Source organism: Eptatretus burgeri, chromosome 4 (assembly GCF_056783735.1).
Source record: "Eptatretus burgeri isolate ZD-2024b chromosome 4, Ebu_testis_v1, whole genome shotgun sequence".
Taxonomy (NCBI): domain Eukaryota; kingdom Metazoa; phylum Chordata; class Myxini; order Myxiniformes; family Myxinidae; genus Eptatretus; species Eptatretus burgeri.
In genome coordinates, this window is record NC_140964.1 from 23870398 (window position 1) to 23885042 (window position 14645).

General features: G+C 41.9%; 1 protein-coding gene across 1 annotated transcript in view; it reads left to right on the plus strand.

The window, feature by feature from the left end:
* The first annotated feature begins 4939 nt into the window (after nt 1–4939).
* TAT (tyrosine aminotransferase) overlaps nt 4940–14645 on the plus strand; it is a 40479-nt gene continuing 30773 nt past the window's right edge. The window contains exon 1 of the mRNA XM_085877160.1: nt 4940–5066. The gene's annotated coding sequence lies outside the window, so the exon portion shown is untranslated. The remainder of the gene's footprint in view (nt 5067–14645) is intronic.

Genomic DNA, 14645 nt, shown 5'->3' on the forward strand with positions numbered 1-14645 from the left:
CAGGTGCTCCTCTTTCCCTTTTATTTCTCCTGCGCCCGCCACGCCCTTGCCGCGCGTGGGTGGGGTGAGGAACATTCCAGAGAAATTGGGGCGGGAGTTGGTTTCCAACCGTCAAACTTGTTTACCGGAGGAGAAATTGGGGTGGGGCTGGTTTCGTTGCTCCTTTTGTGGCGTTTTGGTGTGGATGGCATGGTTGTTGAGATGGCGTGGTTGTTGAGATTGCGTGGTTGTTCCAAAATAACAACAGGTAAAGAAAAATGGCTTACTCAAAGCGTCGCAGCCCGAATGAATCACACATATTCCCTCCAAACAACAGGTGTGGACTAACTACACATAAACTTATCGATATATCTAACCTGAGGACCTTTCTGGTGTTATGCAAATTTCCACAGCTGTAACAATATATATATATATATATATATATATATATATATATATATATATATATATATATATATATATATATATATACACAGATGTTTGGTACTCCAGAACTTTAATATGGATACAAACAAACACGACATAATAGTGACCGAGCTGCACCGAGCTTTTCGTGCTGCACTCCTCAGGGTAAAAAAAAAATCGCAGCAAGTGAAGAAGGAAGTGAAGGCGTGTGCTTTATTCGCAGGTCTCAATAAGTTGGACGCTGATTGGTTCAGCCGTAATGATGTCACGGTTAATCCGCACGCACGCACGCATGCACGCACACTTGGAATGGGCTCTGTTTTACCTTGTGAAACCCGCATATGAACATAAGAACCAACAACACACAAACAAGCAGTCATAGACTGGTACTTACAAAATCGTCAACTTGACCTCTGACCTTGTCTAATAAAAGCTGTCTCTAGAGAAGGTAGCGACGCAAACCAGAAGTTTCTACGATGATTCTGCACCAAACTATCAAAAATCGAATGTTTGACCTCACTCTGACCTTGACCTTTGACCGATTTTGAACAAAATCTAATCAGCGCTAGCCATCACACTCCTGAATCACGTGGTGTAATTTGACATTGGTAGCTTCTTCCCTTCTCGAGTTATCGTGCCGACAAACAAACACACAAACACACAAACAGAGGATGGAAGTCATCAATATACTTACGAAATCTTTAGATTTCGTAAGTAACAAACACACAAACAGAGTACGGAAGTCATCAATATACTTACGAAATCTTTAGATTTCGTAAGTAAAAAAAACACTTCCAGAGTAGAGGCAGATCTCGGATTTCTTTTTAAATTTTGGATAAGAATCGATTCAAATGACCCAAACAAAACTGTTGAATTAAGGCTCAAAAGTGTATTTTCTGCAAAAAGGGTAGAGACAATAGTGGGTACCAACCGACCCCTTGAACTTTCACCCTCCCACCAAACTTTTCATCTTTCGATCCGCCTATGCAAAGAGCAGAATGTGCGGCTCATCCATTTCGATAATTTGGTTGGGAGCGCCCTCCAGTGTCAAACTCAACAGGCAAACACAGAGGTATTTGAGTAAGTGAGATGGCTGCACACCATTTCTGCATTCCCTAAAATCCCGAATACAACCTTTGAAATCAGAATGTTGAATGACGATCATAGTGAACACACCACACTGCTTCTTCGACCGACCGTGGTTCTCGTAATTTTGGAAGTGCTTGTCCAGACGGATAAAAATATGTCCAAATGTGCAACAATGGATTAATATAAATGATATATCCCTTATTCAGCAAGAAATGTCGCACCACATAAAAGTGGAGCCGTTGCTCTGTGAAAGTCTTTCTGGCATTGTCCATTGACCGTGCTTATAAAATGGGCATTATCATTCAAGCCTTCCCATTGTTTCACCTTACATGCATTTTGTGTGTTTATTGCTTTCAGAAAACCCATGAAGAAGCGAAATGACAGAGAGTAAATATCCAAAAAGCCAGCGAATGAAGGAATAGGAAAATAGGAGATGGATGAGTGAAGGAAACACATTTAAGTGCAAGTAAGCAGATTGGGTAAAGTTGGGTTAATCCTAAGTATAGTAAATTTGTAGTAACATTAAACAGTAAATCACACTATATTTAGACAATAAACTTTCAACACTTTCATGTTTGTGATAACTTTCGAATTATTTAGTGGTATAATGGTGAGAGTGTCTGCCTTGCGTCTCAGAGGTTGATGGTTCAAACCCTGGCTGAGTCACACCAAAAACTTTTTAAATGGCATATGCTGCTTCCTTGCTTGACGATCAGCATAAGGATAAGAGTATGGACATGATAGGTTGGCTTCCACGAGGAGGAGAAATTCCCCTTTATGAAATGCATCACTCAATGTAGTGAGAAAGTTAATGCAATTATTGTGATGTTTCTGTTACCCACAGTGCCCCCAGGAAGTGATGGCACTTCCCTTAAAATCAGTGGCTGTTTGTCTTGTCGAACAGTCTTGTCTTGTGTCTCGTATATTCGTCTGTATGGCCAGGTGTGATACGTGTGTGTGTGTGTGTGTGTGTGTGTGTGTGTGTGTGTGTCTATATATGTGACAGCTCCATCACACAGATATGTCAACAAGTCACTTGAGCCAAGTCTTAAGTCACCGTCGTGTTACTTCAACTTGTGTCAAGTCACACACTTACTTATAAACCTTAGAGTACATGCTATCAAGGAATTAAGACACATGGCTTTATTTATTGTTCCGAAAAGAAGTTTGCCTCAAGTTTTGATTTGTAGACTTCATACAGTGGACATTTTTTGCTTTATTCCCAGCAAAGATAAATTTATATTAAATTTACTTCTTACATCTCATGTACTTGAACATATATATGTACATGAGACTAGTCAGGAACCTCAGCTTATGTTAAAATGGTTTAAACAGAACCAAAGCATTCATTGTGGAATGGGCAAAGAGATTTAAATAATTTACTTATATATTTAATATGTATGTTAAAATGAAATGTAGAACTTATTACCTCTGCCACCGAAGGTGAAGGAGGTTATGTTTTCATCCCTTTCTGTCTGTTTGTCTGTTCATCTGTTTGTTGTTGTTTGTGTACAGGATATCTCAAAAAGTTGTGGACGGATCCGGAAGAAATTTTCCGGACAGGTTCGGTTTGTGACAAGGACGAACTGATTAGATTTTGGTGAAGATCCAGATCCGACAACTATAATTTTTAAGTGATTCTTTAACAATGAGAGATAGGGCCAAAAAGGATATATAGCACGATATTTCCAAAAGTTGTAGACGGATTTGGATGAAACGTGATGGATATGTTGGGTGTGTGACAAGGAAGAAAATATTCAATTTTCGTGAAGATCCGAATCCAGACCTGATAATTTTTTAAGTAATTCTTTACCATTGAGAGATAGGGCTAAACTAATATATATCACGATATCTCAAAAAGTTGGGGACAGATTCGGATGAAACTTGGTGGACAGGTTGGGTCTGTCACTTGACAAATTGATTTGATTTTGGTGAAGATCCGGATCCGCATCCGACTACTACAATTTTTAAGTGATTCTTCACCATTGAGAGATAGGGCTCAAAAAACGATATATAGCATGATATCTCAAAAATGTATTGGGCCAGATATTTTCTCATGGATCAGGCATTACAGGGCGGAGGTACGTGCTCCACCGAGTGTCCTAGTTACCTTCAGTTGCCATCTTTTAAGATACCGTAGTTTTTTATGTATCATTTAAAAAAAAAAGATAAGTTATGATATAATTTACAATTATTGACGAAGTTGAAATAATCCAAGTCAACTGACATATTTCAATTACCCCAAAATCTTTTTATTGGGTCAGGACGTGCACGGGATTACCGATCAGGGACCGGGAATGATAATGGTTTAAATAAAGTTTTCACATATAGCCACGTTGGTAAGACTAGTGCCTGCCGATTGGACGTGGTGTGGTGTCTGAAGAGTGGACCCTCCCTTTAACCTTGGTGGTGCATGATATGCGACCTGGCAGCAGTGAGCGCTGGCGTAATACACATGTGCACGTACATGGTGTATGTCGTCATTGACCGAACTGCGCACGCTCATGATGGAAAATCGTTAACCATATATTTTAAACTCCGTTTTAATTTGATGTTTCATCGACGATTATTTTCTGAACATTGTCAACAAATCATTGGAAACTCAAGTCGCAAACAAGTCGCAAGTCCCCAGACATCAAGTGCCAAGTCCGAGTCTCAAGTCAATTTTATTGCCGACACCCAAAATAAACTATAAATTACTGTAAATAAAGTCGAACGTCAGGACTGGCCAGTCATTTCGTGAAACACTTAAGCCAATAACAATTAACAAAATTACACATTTATACAAATAAGAGCAAAGTGCCTTGTGGAGAGATACCACAAAGTGCTTCGTTTATGGTCCAAGTTTCCTTTAAATTTTGAACAGTGCTACCATATTCTACCGCCTTATTTTCTGAGACAATGTGTGAATGTATCAAGCTTTTCAGGCTCACAGAACTGTGTTCCACCATATTTCTCTCAATTTTTGCCTTCCGAGTTTTATATATTGCCACGTTGCACAAGTTAAAATAAAGTTGACAAGGAGATCCCGTGACTTGCTCTGCTTCTTAACCGGGTGTCTGATGATGAAGAGTATTGGTGAGAAGTGAAGCCAGAAGCGCAAAAGTAAGTTATTCATCAGCAAGAAAATTGGCTGAAGATGCTGACATTGTAGGTACATGTGAAATACAGTTTCTGTAGTAGTAGTAGTAGTCGTAGTAGTAGTGGTAGAAGTAGTCGTCAGCTTTCATAATCATAGGTATAGTTGGCTGAGATAAAAGGTTATTGACCTCTTATTATCTTCATCATGAGGAAAAAAAAAAACCCATCTCTGTGAAAATGAGTGAGAATTCGCTGAACAGAAAACCAGCAAAGAGGTCAAAACACGCCCCTTGCTTGCATTGATTGATATACCATACCCCCTTAAGTAAATACGGGTGACTACAAAACATGATGAAATAGCATGAATCATAAAGACTGCATGATTCAGCAAGAGTGAAACACTATTTGAAGTACAGCAAGCAGCGTGTCAGTCACTAAACTCTTCACTTAAGGAATCAACGCCAAGTGTCATCACGAACTTAACGGCAAAGGTAGGGTGGATCTCTGTCTTAGTTTATCTGAGTTTTGTTTTTATTTTTATTGTTATTTTTTCCAATGCACATGATAATAATCAAGATTGGCCGCAAGATGAAGAAAAATATATCGTTCGTGTTTCGTTATTATTCGACAATGGATTTTCTCGTGCAAAAAAAACCTCCAATGATTTATCATGAGATGTGATAGAAATATGATGAAAACGTCATCAAGTCTCATAAGAAATGACTGTAATGGATAGTTATAAAATTATGATGAAAAGGTCATCAAGTCTCATAAGAAATGACTGTAAGGGATGGATATGCTCACAAAGTCATCAACAATGACAAGCACTGAAAGACAATGCAAAGGTTATAGGTATGGTTAGAAATAGGATATTTCGTTTTTCGAAATAGTCAGAGCATCTATTGACAAAACTACATGCATCATGCGAAACTATATATATATATATATATATATATATATATATATATATATATATATATATATATATATATATATATATATATATATATGATCAGAGAAGAGCAAAACGTGTATATATATATATATATATATATATATATATATATATATATATATATATATATATGTACTACCCAAACCTGAGCTCTGCGCAAAGTTTCTAAAGTAAAGGTTCGTTAGGACGTCAATATATCCAGTATTCACAATGTGATTTACAGAATTTCTTTATTTTTTATTGCAGAATTTACAGAATTTACAGAATATTCTTTATTTTCTTTATTACAGAATACAATGTTTCTTGTTACATTTTTTTTGTGTCAAATGCACCTTTTGAGGTAGTCATCATGTGCAGAAGAGGGTTTTACGTTACAGACGCTGTTTTCTAGGAGTGGCATTCCACCTCTCAGCGGTGACTTCACACGTCGCCGTGCAAACGAATGGAAAGATTAGAAAATCGCCACAAATTCCCAAACCTGTCTGTGAGGCGCGATCTCACATAACCTATGCTGTACATTAGACCACAGAGCACCCGCATGCCGAAAGTGGCGACAATCCTTCCAGCAGTTTCGGAGGAGAAACGTCGACAATATATGGCTTCGCGTATTAATATATATATATATATATATATATATATATATATATATATATATATATATATATATATATATATATATATATATATATATATATATATATATATATATATATATCTTGTCAAGTTGGTCACTGAAAAACATTGGCAGGGTAATCATGGAAAGGGATTTCTCCAAAATTTGTTCTCAGGGTCCATGTTGGGATGACAGTTGTCCCAAGGTCGCCATAAGAGAAACCCACACTTGATTTGAATTAATTGTGATTCCAGGATCCTATAAATGTACATGATAAATGATCCTATAAATTCCAGGATCCTATAACAGATTCAAATCAAGATTGAATATTCGCGCTTTCATCTGTTGATGTTTCATATAGAAAACAAAAGTGTTGAAGGTAATTTTGCACCAATTGTATTGAATAGATTTGTGTTGATTCACTTCAACAATTGTGCTGAATCACTTCCGGTTCTGGGTTTGGAGCATTGGCAGGTCTCCTTGGGGGCTCCATGCTGACGATCTCAAAGTTAAGTTTCCGGTCGTTATTTGTCCCGTTTTAACTGTTTATTTTCTCACCTACATGTTACTGTGTGTTCCTAGTTCGGTTTTGTTTCAAAAATCGTGCTATTTTGTGAGATTTCATCGAACTTGTCTTACTGGGTTGTTTGAGGCCTATCCTTGAGGCCTACCCTTTGTTCCCCTCGGTGTATGATCATGTTTATTTGTTTTTTCTCCCCATTATCTTCAATTTCTATCTTTCCCACATTCTTAACGTCCCCATCCCAACTAATCACTCTATTTCTTATCTTAAAAAAAAAACACTACCTTTATCCAATTCTTCTTCTTCCACTTCATCTCCTCTTCTTCTTCCTCCTCTTCTTCTTCCTCAATTTTTTTCTACAACACTTCCAAGACCTAATCTGTTGAAAACTCTCAAACATTATAAATAATAACAAAAACGATCTCTTATAATGCTTCATCTTCCTCTTTCACACTTGTGGTACTCTTTACTGCATCAGAATGCACTACTCAACTGCTGTTTAAACAGACTGCTCTCAATTTGACCTTTCCTTCATACCTTGCCTAAAAAAATCCAACTGTTACAGCGTTTCTTCTCTCCATTCTCTGAATTCACCTTTATTGCATCCCTCAAGAAATGTGTTTAATCGCATAACTAACCTAAAACTTTATAAAACCCCAGTTTGCTATGAATGTTCGCTTTCCATCAACCATTCTTTTTTTCCAACTTCAGTGCCAACAAACTCATCTCACCCCTCACTCTCAAAGCAACCATCCCACTCTTCTCCCACCAAGCCTCCCTCTCATCTCTCTCAAAAAATTCCCCCCTCACCTTTCTCCCACCATTCATCCCCATCACTCATCCTTCCAAAAGTTGCCGCCCTCCCATCCACAAAGCTGCCTCCTTCCACTGCCCTCTCACCTCCACCTCTTCACTCCACCTCCTCAAATCCTCAACTGCCTTCTTCCCCCTCTCTTGTCCCCCCTCTCCCCCAGCACCAGAGCCTTTACTCCTCCTCATTCGGCCCCTCCCCGAGCTATTCTGCAATTCCCCACACTCTTTCAACAACCCTCCTTACCTCCCCCCCTCGTCCCTTGTCCTACACTCCCTCTCCCCCCCCCCCCCTGCACCCAAAGCCTCCTCCCCTACCTCCTCATGAAAAGTGTGGACCTCAAATATCTGGGGCCTTCGCTCAAACCTTTCAGATCTTTCCATACTGGTTGCCACGGACAAACCAGAAAAAATCTGCCTAACAGAAGCTTTCCTCTCCCAAGACGTGTCTGACTCCCAAGTATCTCTCCCCGGTTACTCCCTCCTCTGATATGATACACCTGAGCCTCGTCCTGGTGGAGGTGTTGCTCTCTTCATCAAAGACTCCATTCCTCACTCTCCATGCACTGCCCTCACTCCCCCCACACCCCCAGGAATACCTCTGGCTACGGATTCCCTCCACTCCCACCTCATGTTTATATGTGTACTGTACCGTCCACCTAACAGTGATGACTCCATCTACACCTCACTATCTGAAAACATGGACCAACTTCTATCTTCTCATCCAAACTCTCTCTTCCTCATATGTGGCGACTCCAATTGTCATCATGCCAGTTGGCTCAGTGTGGGTACCTCTCTCACCTGTCATGACACCTCAGCAAAAGCTTTCTGCAACTCATTGTGACTGACTCAATCGGTCAACTTCCCCACCCGGATCTCAACCAATGGTACTCAATCGCTTCTGGATCTGATTTTGCAAATTTCCCTGACAATATCTGCTGCTCTTTCTTCGCTCCAATCGGTTCTTCTGACCACGTCCTTGTCAAAGTGGACATCTCTCTGGCTGTTATCAGAGAACCACCTCACCGCCGCAGAGTTGGGCATTTCACTAAAGCCAAATGGCAGGGTCTCCAAGCAGTGCTCAAGCTTATAGACTGGTCTCCTATCTCTACTTTCTCCAACATCAACTCATCCTGGGAATTCTTTCAAAGAAATTTGCTCTCCCTCATGCACAGATTTAGCCCCTCACGTCTTCAGTTGTCCTACCCTTCCTCCCACCCTTGGTTCACAGCCATTTGTCCACAGCCTGATGGAGTACTGCTCTCCCCTCTGGGCTGGTTCTCCTGCCTCCCACCTTTCTCGGCTTCACGCTATAGAAACCAAGGCATTTCGGATCATTGGCATCTCCCGCAATGAGGCTGTCTTTCGGCCTCTCACTCAATCACCGCAGGTTGGTCGGTGGTCTTTCTGTCTTCTACCGTCTCCTCTCCAGCCTCAACCCCTCTGCTCTCTCTGCGATTTGTCCCTACCACATTTCCGCGGGGCGCTCAAGGTCCGCCAACAATCCCCTGTCTGGTAAAACGACCAAAATCACGAATCACTGCTCATCTTCACTCTTTCATTCCTCTTTTTTCCCGCCTTTGGAATAAACTTCCTCACTCTATTCATTCTCATTCTTCCCCCCAGGCCTTCAAAACAGCTGTTCACCACCTCTTGTCATCCCCCATCCAAATCCTCGATCTTTTCTACCCCCGATAATCCACCCAAGCCCACCTCCTTCAAATTCCCTGCTTTCCCGTGAGAGTGTGAGATTTGTCTGGATTAAAAGACATGTTCCACGTGTTGGACCAGTTTGTGATTTTATCCAGATCTGTAGTGAGTGAATAAGCTGCTGCTTGCCGGTCTGAGGGATGACCGATGGTACGGCAGAGGGTGGAGTCATCAGCAAAGAGATATGGAGGATTTTACAGAGAGTCGGAGAGATCATTGATGAAAACCAGAAAAAGAAAAGGGCCCAGAATGCTACCTTGAGGAACTCCAGCCTGGACAGGAAGAGGGGATGAAAGAACTCCATTTAGGGCCACACATTGAGTGCGACAGGAGAGGAAGTCTGCGAGCCATGAGTGGAGATGGCCTTCGATACCATAGGAAGAGAGTTTGGTGAGCAGGGCAGGGTGCCAGACCATGTCAAAAGCAAGTGATATGTCCAGGGATACGGCTCGGATTTCCTGTCTGGCATTGAGGACCTCCATCCATTGTTGGGAGAGCACAAGCTGCATATCCAGGGTAGAGTGACCTGGTCTGAAACCAAATTGATGATCGGAAATCAAGCCATTGGAGAAGAGGAAGGATTTCATGTCTGACGCGATGATGGATTCCATAACCTTGCTGATGATTGGGAGAAGGCTGATTGGTCTGTAGTTGCAGGGATCTGTTTTTGTACCTTTTTTATGCAGGGCAGTGATGTTTGCTGATTTCGATGCAGATGGCAGATGACCTTGAGCAAATGAGAGGGTGAATAGAACAGAGACGGGGTGTGCAAGAGCAGAAGAGCAGGCTTTGAGGACATGTGGGCTGATGCCGTCTGGACCGGATGAAGAATCTGAGTCGAGCTTTGACAGCATGCGCTCCACCTTGTCAGGAGAAAAGGACACAGAGTCCAGGGACAGTTGGGTGCAACTGGGTAAGATGGGTAGAGAAAGTTATGGGTTTTGGACACAAGATTTATCTGCAAACACCGAGTTCAGACATTCAGCTTTTTCACGTGCGTTATCAGCAGTGCGGCCATATGAGGTAAGGGAGGGGATGGAGAGGGAACATACACCAGAAACAGATTTGATTGGATGCCACCAGGATTTTGAGGAGGGAGAGAGGTTTGACAGTTCAGACTTAAGCTTCGAAAGATGTTGTTTTCTGGCTCTCCTGAGGGTAGATACACACTTGCTCCGAGCTTTGTGGAAGGAACTGAGATTGCCCTCAGTTGGGTTTGCTTTTAATGAGGCAAAGGCAAGTTGTTTCAGGACAACTGCCTCACCACAAGCTTCAGTGAACCAAGGGCAGGAGGAAGGGTAGGACAACTGAAGACGAGAGGGGATAAATCTGTGCATGAGGGAGATCAAGTTTCTTTGAAATAATTCCCAGGATGAGTTTATGTTGGAGAAAGTAGTGATAGGAGACCAGTCTATAAGTTTGATGGCTGCTTGGAGACCCTGCCAGTCGGCTTGATTGAAATGCCAGACTCGACGGCAGTGAGGTGGTTCTCTGATAACACCCAGAGAGATGTCCACTTTGACAAGGACGTGGTCAGAAGAACCGATTGGAGCGAAGGAAGAGCAGCAGATATTGTCAGGGAAATTTGTCAAAATCAGATCCAGAAGAGATGGAGTACCATTGGTTGAGATCCGGGTTGGGAAGTTGACCGATTGAGTCAGTCCCAATGAGTCGCAGAAAGCTTTTGCTGAGGTGTCATGACAGGTAAGAGAGGTACCCACACCTAGCCAACTGGCATGATGACAATTGCAGTCGCCACATATGAGGAAGAGAGAGTTTGGATGAGAAGATAGAAGTTGGTCCATGTTTTCAGATAGTGAGGTGTAGATAGAGTCATCACTGTTAGGTGGACGGTACAGTACACATATAAACATGAGGTGGGACTGGAGGGGAAGCCATAGCCAGAGATATTCCTGGGGGTGAAGGGAAGTGATTGCAGTGCATGGAGAGTGAGGAATAGAGTCTTTGATGATGAGAGCAACTCCTCCACCAGGACGAGGCTCAGGTCTGTCAAACCGGAGGAGGCAGTAACCAGGGAGAGATACTTGGGAGTCAGACACGTCTTGGGGGAGGAAAGTTTCTGTTAGGCAGATTATGTCTGGTTTGTCAGTGGCAACCTGGATGGAAAGATCTGAAAGGTTTGAGTGGAGGCTCCGGATATTTAAGGTCCACACTTTTAATGAAGAGGTAGGGGAGGTGTCTTTGGGTGCAGGGGGTGTGGGTGGGGAGGGGGAGGGTAGGACAATGGATGAGGGGGGAGGTGAGGAGGGTTGTTAAAAGAGTGTGGGGGATTGCAGAATAGCTAGGGGAGGGGGCCGAATGAGGAGGAGAAAAGGCTCTGTGGTGCTGGGGGAGAGGGGGACAAGAGACGGGTAAGAAGGGAGTTGAGGATTTGAGGAGGTGGAGTGAAGAGATGGAGGTGAGAGGTCAGTGGAAAAAGGCAGCTTTGTGGATGGGAGGGGGGCAAATTTGAGAAGGATGAGTGAGGGGATGAATTGTGGGAGAAAGGTGAGGGGGGAGTCTTTGAGAGAGGTGAGAGGGAGGCTTGGAGGTAGAAGAGTGGGATGGTTGCTTTGAGAGTCAGGGGTGAGAGGAGTGAGTTGGCACTGAATTTGGAAAAAAAGAATGGTTGATGGAAAGCGAACATTCATGGCAAACTGGGGTTTTTAAAAGTTTTAGGTCAAAGATGCGATTAAACACAAATATTGATGGATGCAATTTAGGCGAAATCAGAGAATGGAGAGAAGAAACGCTGTAACAGTTGGATTTTTTAGTCAAGGTATGAAGGAAAGGTCGAATTGAGAGCAGTCTGTTTAAATAGCAGAAGAGTAGTGCATTATGATACAGTAAAGAGTAGCACACGTGTGAAAGAGGAAGATGAAGCGTTATAAGAGATCGGTTTTGTTATTATTATTAATGTTTCACAGACTTTTTTTAACAGATTAGGTTATGGAAGTGTTGTAGAAAAAAAAAATCGAGGAAGAAGAAGAAAAGGTGATGAGCAAGAAGAGGAGATGAAGAAGACAAAGAAGAAGAAGAAGAATAAAAAGAAGAATCGAGACTCGTGAGTGTGCAAGGAGAAAGGTTGCGTTTTTTTGTTTTCTTTGTTTTTTTGTTAAGAAAAGAAATCGAGTGATTAGTTGGGAGGGATGGGGGATGTTGGGAAAGTGGGGAAGATAGAAATTGAAAGTAATGGGGAGAAAAAACAAATAACATGATCGTACACTGAGGGGAACCGGTCGGCCTCAAGCCTCAAGGGTGGACCTCAAACACCTGGTAAGACAAGGTCGACAAAATCTCACAAAATAGCACGATTTTTGAAACAAAACCAAACGAGGAACACACAGTAACATGCAGGTGAGAAAGTAAATAGTTAAAACGGGACAGATAACGACCGGAAACTTAACTTTGAGATCATCAGCAGAGAGCCCCGAAGGAGACCTGTCGATGCTCCAACCCAGAACCGGAAGTGATATCGCTGGTGATAGTGATATTTTGATCGCTGGTGTCATCAAAATGTGTAAAACGTACATAACTCTGTAAAAAATGGCTGCCATCACTTGAATCCAAAGAAATATTGGCAGGGCTTTTCCAGGAAAGTTTCAGAAATTTAAGCAAAATACGGAAAACTGATCCCACCTGTTCCCAGAGTCCATGTATGGGATCCTTCGGTTGTTTCTTTAAACATCATTTCTTGCCTTCATTATGAACCTGTTTAATTTTGATCTCTGGCCTTCCTCAAAATGTGTCACCTTCATATGTGGACCAATGGAATTCGTTGCTGATCAGAAATGTTCTTTTGTATAAAAAGTCGAGGCTCATGGAGAACTAGAACATCGAGCGGAACAGGATGTAACAAAAAAAAGAACAGTAGAAAGAGAGAGAGAAATGGTGGGTTGGGAAACACACCAATATCAGTGTGGAGGACCAAAATAGGGCTAGATTTGGATGGATAAGGGACATGGGGAAGAAAGAGACAAGAGAAAGGGGAGGACACAGGGGGTGAACAATATGGATACAGCCACAAACTCTCAATCACAAAAGTGGAAGGAAAATCTGGAAACCCAGAAAAAATGTGGATTTGGGGAAAGTTAATAGGAGTAAAAAGATTGTGGTTGTCGCTGGGGATGAGAGATAGTGGTGAACAGTTGACTTGAAGCCGTGGAGGGAAGAATGGCATAATACAGACTAAGGAAGTTGGTTCAATAGGCAGGAAAAAAAAAGATATAGAGAGTTTGAAGATCAAGGTATCATGCCAGACTGTATCAAATACTTGAGATATGTCCAGAGAGATGATCCTGACTTCATTTCTGAGATTGAGGGCCTCCATCCATTGTTGGGAGAGCAGTGGCAGCATGTCCAGGGTCGAGTGACCAAGATTGAATCTGAACTGATGATCTGAGATCAGGTAATTAAAGGAAAGGAAGGACTGCCATGATGGATTCCATGACTTGATGAGGATAAGAATGAAGCTGAGAGGTCTGAAGCTCAGCAAATCTATTCGAGCACCACTTTACTTTACCCCCGCAGAGGATTTGGATTGCATTGATTGCATTTGGATCCGCAGAGGATTGCATTTGGGTCTGCTTGTTACTTACAAAAATCAAAGATTTTTCAAGTACAGTACTGTATTATTGGTCGGTCGCGTGCATTATTGACTGCTCTTAGAGCACCCTTATTCTGGACATTTCCATCTGTCTGTCTGTCCGAGAAACTTTGGTCAATCCTCGGGGCTAAACCACTCAACCGATTCCAATGAAATTTGGTAGGTAGGACCAATATTTCTGGGAATCGTGTGCTTTCGAATATGGGACCCCGGGCCCTAGCAACGGCATAGCAACGGCCCTTTAAAGTGGTCAAAAAATCGAAAAAAAATCAAAAAAAAATCGAAAAATCGAAGCTTAGAGTTCTGTGCGTAATCTATCGAGCTCCCTTCGTGCCAATTTGCAGCCCCAACAAAAAATATTTGAAGGAGGAGATAGCTTTTGGGCGAGTACATGTCGAACATTTCAGAAACGGTTAATTGCTAATATCTCTATGAGAAAGAGTCTGATTTTGATGAAACTTGGGTGAAATGTGTACAATGTGGCTAGTATGTACACAAAAATGAATGGTTGCTATGCAGACCTCCGTTGCTAAGCAACAGCTAAAATACTTTATCGTACATCGTACACTTATTGTGGACTGTACAAAAAAAATCAATACCTCCGAAACTGAACCTCTGAGGGACCTGTTTTTTTGTGCCCAAGGAGAATGTCTTACAGCATCATATAAAAAAATTAAATCTTTAGCAAATAGATAAGTTGAATTACCAGGGCTGTCATTTGTTAGAGTCTCTTTGGAAACATGCCTGAAATTTCACAAGGTGGGTTTCTGGGCGCAAACTAAGAGGGCTGTGATAATCATTTTTATTGTGCTAAACTGATTGAAAGCATGTACATGAATATCGGCTCGTCGCG